Raw genomic sequence first — 7,360 nt, 5'->3', positions numbered from 1 at the left:
AATATAAAATATACCTATATTTACTTAACTTTGCAATGAAAATAGTCAACCAGCAATCAGCTCCTGGAAACTTCGTTAGAGGTACCTTTAGGGTGTTGCCTGACGGTTTTTCCAGGCATTAATAGGTAGCTGATCGTTAAATTTTCAATTAACATGTTAAACAGTAAACCATATCTAAAAATGAGCCGAGGTCAAACGATTTTACATTTTCGAAAATACACATTATTTTCTCAACTGACCGACTGACATATTTTCCAGTCAATTACTTTGCACCCCTTGTGCATCTACCTCCAGGCGAATCGAAGTGACTGACGCTGGGTATACATATAATGTGTTAGGGATCCTTAATCGAAAAACGGACAGACAGACACACGAGGAATCCTATAAGGATTTAGTTTTTTATTCGGACGTACGTTAATCCGAGAACCAACTTAACATTCATCATCATCATAAGGTCTTCAGTCCTAAGACTGATTGGACACGCACCTCAACTATTTCCTATCCTGAGCTAATAATCGCATTTCCTTAAAACTAGAACAATTCATATTCTTAACTATTTGCGAACAGTAATCTAATCTAGGTCTGCCTCTACCCCTCTTAACTCCCGTTTCAGCCTCTAACATGTCTCTGACTAGACCTTCATACCTGGGAAGTTGTTCTACTAACCTATTTCGTCTATTTCTTATTGACATCCATAGAGTCCTCTGTTCTCCTATTCTTTATAATACCTCTTCATTTCTAACCTTCTCTATTCACGGTATCCTTATCATTCACCTGTAACACCACATCATTTCGAAAGCTTCTAACCTTTTCTTTTCCGCCGCGCCCACTGTCCATGCTTCGCACTCGTACAGCGCCGCGCCCCAAATAACACCTTTAACAACCTTTTTAACATTGTAGTTGAAAAAAAGGATGTTTCTACATACATTCAAACTGCAAATGTAAACTTGTACACAGAATATTAAAAATATATATATATTTGAGACCGTTACAACAAGCCCTTTCATTTGATATGTAACACGGTACAGTTTGCAAAACCTTTTTTTTAATTTCCTATTGGTCCTCCATGCTCAAAATGAACTTATTTACATAATGTGTTTATGTTTGGTTAAAAAAAATTCATATATGTACTAAATTTCAACTTAATCGGTCAGGAGCAGACACACGTGTCATTCTATAAGGGTTCCATTTTTCGTTCGAACGTACGGAACCCTAAAAGCCATAAATAAATCGAGGTCAAATCATCGGTTCCTTTTGCACTTTTGCAAGGTTAGTAAGCGTGCAGCATTGGCTAAAATAACGCCTTTAAAATCCATTCGGGCTTGCAGTTTAGCTGTTTTGTTTTTTATTTTCTTTCTTGGGGGAATTTGTTTTTGCTCACGATAAAATTACGTTAAATGCTTCGACACGACCCAACCGCGCCGATATCTGCTAACTGCAGCAAGTTGCATTACACACACTTTGGCTACAAATATACATACGTTAAGGTAGAAAATACAAGCGTACATATTTGTAGTTGTAGCTATTATGTAAATAGGAGGATGTGCAGCTTCCTCCGGCACACACTCGTACGATCTAGTCGCATAAACACCACAAAAGCTCGATGTATTTCAGTTAGATGTTAATCGCAAAAGTCGAATGCATAAACCTTTAATACTTTAACAAATTTACGATAATTGGCAAAAGCTAATGAAATGAAAAGAAAAAACAAAAACGATCGCCGTAACGACCACCTCTTCTTCTCTACGTTTTATCCAACTGTTATCTCGCTCTCTATCGTATTTATGTTTATTTTAATTGGTCGAGTTACAGTTTATCAACCATCTTCACGTACAAATTAAAATACTCGCCATATTTGTTAACGTCTTTTACCGACCGCTAATTAATTGCCCATCATTTCGTCACGTTGTTTCTTCTCGGCAATATTTCAGGCTTATCATTTTATCACGAAACACAAGCAACCGAAATCATTAAATAAATACGCAACTTCAGCTGCACCGAAACTAAAAAACTCATTTCAATCAATTGTTAATACTAATGGGCGGGTAATACCTTTGAACTGTACTATAACCTAAGTCTGAAGCCGGAGGGTAAGGCAATAGGTCCCCTTCAACCTTTTTAGGAATCGCAGAAATGGGTGGGTAAAGGAATATGAGACAGACAAAATGAAGACAGAAGAGAAATTAATGATTATCTGTGGACCATTACTTATTACAGGCAGGGGCCATTTTGATAGAAAATTAGGAAAAGGAAGATAAGTGGAAAGAATGTTTTGATAATAACAACGGAGAAAACGGTAGAAAAAAGAAAGAGCGCGTACATAAGATTCGTAGATTTAGAAAAAGCCTGCGACAAGATGTTAAATATACTTAAAAATGTAGAGATGTGATACTTAGTTTGTATAAAGAATAACAGGCAGTTATAGAAATTGAGTAGCAATGTCGAAAAGTAAATATTAGGGGGTCAGCCAAGGATGCACACTGTTGTCGCTACTTTTTAATCTATAGATCGAAGAAGCGATCAACATTATTAAAGACAAAACAGCTGTAGGGATAAATACACAGGGGCAAAATATTAGTATGCCTAGATTTGCAGATGATATTACAGTATTAGTACCTAGCAAGGCAGAGTTAGAGATAGCTTTAAACAAAAAGAAAGCAGTGTTGACAAAACATTATATGAAAATAAATAAAAGTAAAACAAAAATACTGGTTTGTAAGGTAAGAAAAAGTAGGAAATGAGCGCATATAAATATAGGAAACGAAAAATTAGAATAAGTTGCTGATTTTCGGTATATAGGAAGTCTGATAACTCAGGATGGAAGGAGCTGCAGATATAAAAAAACAGACAAAAACAGAGGATAGCGCAGGGTCCAGTCGTCTTCAACAAAACGAAGTCACTTTCTATGTTCGCGCATAGTTAATTTAGAAATTCGAAAAAGACTGTTAAAGGTGTACGTTTCGAGCACGGCGCTGTATGAGTGCGAGACATAAAAAAGAAAGGGTTAGAAGCCTTTGGAATGTGGTGTCAGCGGAGAATAATGAGAATACCGTGGATAGACCAGGCCAGAAATGAGGAGGTATTACAGTCAATAAGAAATGGGCGAGATAGGTTACTAGGACAACTTCTCTGGCATAAAGGGCTAAGTAGAGACATATTAGAAGCAGAAACAGTAGATGTGGGTAGTTCTGATGACCTTATGATGATTATTAATATTGATCCAGAATTTACTTAAATGATCCATGAAAACTACAGAAAAACTTGCTCTTCTTCGGTAAGTTTATTTAGTTAAAAACGTTGATGGGCAATACGTCTAATTTAAATAATGCATTAAGGACGTTTACCTTTTGGTTCTTTATTTCTCACACCTACAAAACCACAGTGCCTGGTGTCTAAAGTTTTAACGTAGTTAGGGCGGCATGAATTATGCATGGGTGCAATTTTTATCCCGCCAACTTCCGCCATATTTTATCAATTTCAACTTTATTTACGTGCAAAGCAGAATTTATAACTTTGGTATTACGTAAGCAGACTATTTCTGAACAAATAGGATTTGATATATCTCCGTTTTCAATGCGTTCAAGATCTGCAGCTTTTCGAGAAAAATATTAAAACTCTGTACACATATCAGTTTCCAGACTCATAAATTTTCATAGTTAAATGATATTTTATTTTATTATCCAATAAACAGTGAATACATGATTTCAAAACTAATCCGAAATAAATTTGAACCTAAACGGTATAATTCGGCGTGTTGTTCGTAAACAAGTCAGTCAAGTTATATAGAAACCATAGCGGCCCTATAATTTACTACTAGTGTCGGGATTTTTTACATTATAAGGAATATCACCCCAATATTATAGTTATATCCATACACTGAAATAATACGATTAACTAAATAGATACAAATAAACTTTTGAAATGAAAAAAAATACAACGTGTAATTACATAACACGCTACTGAAGTGAAACTTCTTCAAACATACAAACATACCGGGATAGGGGTTAAGGAATTGTTTTAAGGGAATTATTTGTACACTATGCTTCGCACGGGTGCAATGCTCATAGTAAATATACTATAGAATGTCTTTATATACAACAATCACAGCTTTTTTGTCATTAAACAATACAAACCGGGCCCCCGCTCGGTACCGCCGCAACCGCTATGTCCCTGCATTTTAAGTCTGTAATATCTTCGAAAATATTCATTTAAATTACATGCTGTTAAGGGCCATATTTATCTACATTAAATGCACAATGTATTTAAAAGTACTTAATTGGATAAGGATTAATGCTGTATTGCTTAAAATCGCTTCGTAAATAAGTCATTATTTCTCGTAAAAAGTAAAGGATAAAAAATGGTTATTCTAGATTATCCCTGAGAGATAGACATATACCATCGCGGACTTTTTTGTAGACCTCTTTTAAGTTATCAGTGTTTCTCTAATATATTATGCCTGTTTTTATACATATAAACCTTCCTCTTGAATTACTCTATCTATTTAAAAAAAACAGCATTAAAATCCGTTGCGTAATTTTAAAGATTTAAGCATACATAGGGACAGACAGCGGGGGAAATGCGTTGCATGATTTCGTTACATAGCAACTAGCATGAAACGAACTTACCCTACCGTGCGTAAAGAAGTTTCACTTCAAAAATTAGGCGTATCATATCATCAAAAATTTACTTTCCTGGCATAATGACCAATTACAACATCAAATAGATAGTTTGACGCATCTGAAAATGACAACGTAATTAAGCGTCAGTAGCGAAATTAAAGCTTCGAAAGATGAAAAGTTGTGGAAAATGCGGTAGCTCCCAAAGGAAGCAGTGGCGCCGCGTATCATTCCGTTCGGAAAATAAAATTCACTCCGCTTTTCCGGTTGCGTTTAAACAAATTTATAAATTGCCAATACGTTTTCCAAACATAGAGGGAGCCATGCAGTTAGTTACCCATGTTCCGTCAAAGACTTTGCTATTTCGCTCCGAATCAATCAAATCGAAAAAATGAAAAGTGGAAAGCGTAGTCTTTGTCCTTTGCGCGAGTCCAACGTTGCACACACAAATTAATGGGAACTTTTGAAAAACGATAAAAAAATAACACTTTTGCATTTCGTCTACCTACTACGGTAATTTGAAGTGAGTAAATTAAGAGTAAAAATTGTTAATTAGAAATCCCGACAGACGTAAAAGGTTATTCGATAACATACATGTCCGCATCACTTCCCATTTTCTATATAGTTAGACTTGTACAAAATAAAAAAAAATAATTTCCAAATAAAAATAAAACAAAAATATCGAAGTGCATTAAGTTTAATTTCTAGATTATCCAAAAATTGGTGCCAAGTTTACCCATATATTACTTTATGAACACTAAGAATTATTCCTTAAATAAAATAACAATAAGATATTTTCAATGATTTAAGAATTGTTTTTATTGCTAAATGCACTTTAGAAGAAAGTTTTCACAATTAGTCTAAAATTTAGTTTAACATCAAGGTGTGCTGTAAACTGTTGGAAACTAAACTTTAACAGGAAGTCTTCGCCAGAAGTACCGGTAATAGAATTGTTATTTACCGTTGAAACTTTCATCATTAATATAACGGTTCTGACAGATGCAGGAATGAACGATTTGGGTTTTCTATTCGCTAAAATATATAAATCAATGTGTTTGGACCATTCGTTCTTAAATTGGGAATTGTTTGTCTTCAATATTCTGCTCTCATATTTCAGCAGCTAATTTTAGATATTGATTGCAACCCCATGAGAACATAATAGAAAATTATTATTTAAGATATTTTATGTTAATACGTAACACAAGTCAATCAAAAGCTAGAAAGGTTTCTCAAAAGCTTGCAAGGAGCAAGTAAATACTGTTATTTTTATGATAACAGTTTCAGTAGTTCCAGAAATTTTCCAAAATGACTAAACGACAATTGCACTCGGGATTGGTAATTAAGATAAGAATCCAAATTTTATTAGTGTAATTATATAGCAAATTGACTAAAATTTACCTACACTGATAAAGCTTTTACACCAAAAAGCGAAAATTTTAGATTTTACAACATCTCCCTACCAACAAGAAAAGGTAAGACATAAGAAGTATTTTTAATCTTTTTATTAAAATACGCGATTAAAACATAGACCAAATTATTTTCAATAAAAATTAACTTCTGTTAAACTGAATAAGTATAGAACTATAAATGCGTTAATGATATAGCGGACGGAATTGGCGCAAGGAACTTACAGGAAGTTTCCGAAAATAATCAGGAATATTCCATAAGATTTGTGGTTTCTCCCTAGCTTCTTCTTTCAGCAAAAATAAGAAGAAATTGTACCCCTACTTCTGTTTATTTAACACTTGAATGAAGAAAAGTAAAGGTAACATTAATATGTGTTAGAGGTCATTTACGTAAGTTATTACTGCATTTTTTATGCTTTTATAAATCGCTGCAGAACATTGAGCATTTCTCTCTCTATGAATGAAATGATTAAGTGTAGATGTTTCTTTTCTGGTACTTTCTGGAAAGAAACATTAGAGTGACACTGAGTGAAAACTATTACGTTTAAAAGTGCCGTAAATGAAACAATAACGTCCTGGTTTATCTCCGCTTGTTGCTGAGGTCTAATCTAACTCCCTGTCTTTTAATACTTGTCCATAATGTACAGTTTCACTCCGCATTTTCCGCGACAACGTCGTCTCTCGTTTCGTCCTTTTCACACACCTTTAACGGTCTCCCGCCGACGTGTAGCCGTCGAAACGATAAATCTTCTATAATGTGACGCCCTTGTAAAATATGCTTTCCATTACGACTTTACATTAAAGATATGTCCCAAAAAGTTTCTGAGGAACGTTTTATTTGTCATCTCAATGATTCATTTTATCTCCGGTAATTCTCTTATTTTGTTTAAGCCCAAAGAGCACCCGTATCAATCATAAATAAAACTCTTCTCTATCTGTTATGACGTTTAAATGTCCCAGTGTTTTGCAAGCGGAAACGTTTATTTTACAATGCCACCGTGTGACCTAATATTATGTATTAACTAGTTCATCTTTTGTTGTACTGAACGTGTGTTATAAAACCATTTCTTTTTATTATTAGTAGTCAGCATCATATTTCCACAAATAGTGAAATTTATTACTTTAATATACTCAAACATCTACAATGAGTACTGTCAGCACAGAGCAAAGTAGTATTACGTAGTTAGTATCAGCAATTTCTTATGCTGAAGTGTACGATGTGTTGCATACCTATTTACAAACAATTCCTTTAAATTTAATTTTTCAAACAATTTTTAACACAGAGAAAGTGATTAAACAAATTGTTCACAAAAGTGAATTTCGACCACTCGAAGCAAT

This window comes from Agrilus planipennis, unplaced genomic scaffold (genome assembly GCF_000699045.2).
Source record: "Agrilus planipennis isolate EAB-ADULT unplaced genomic scaffold, Apla_2.0 scaffold38, whole genome shotgun sequence".
Taxonomy (NCBI): Eukaryota; Metazoa; Arthropoda; class Insecta; order Coleoptera; family Buprestidae; genus Agrilus; species Agrilus planipennis.
The sequence above is the reverse complement of the archived record's forward strand: the minus strand, read 5'-3'. Positions refer to the sequence as shown.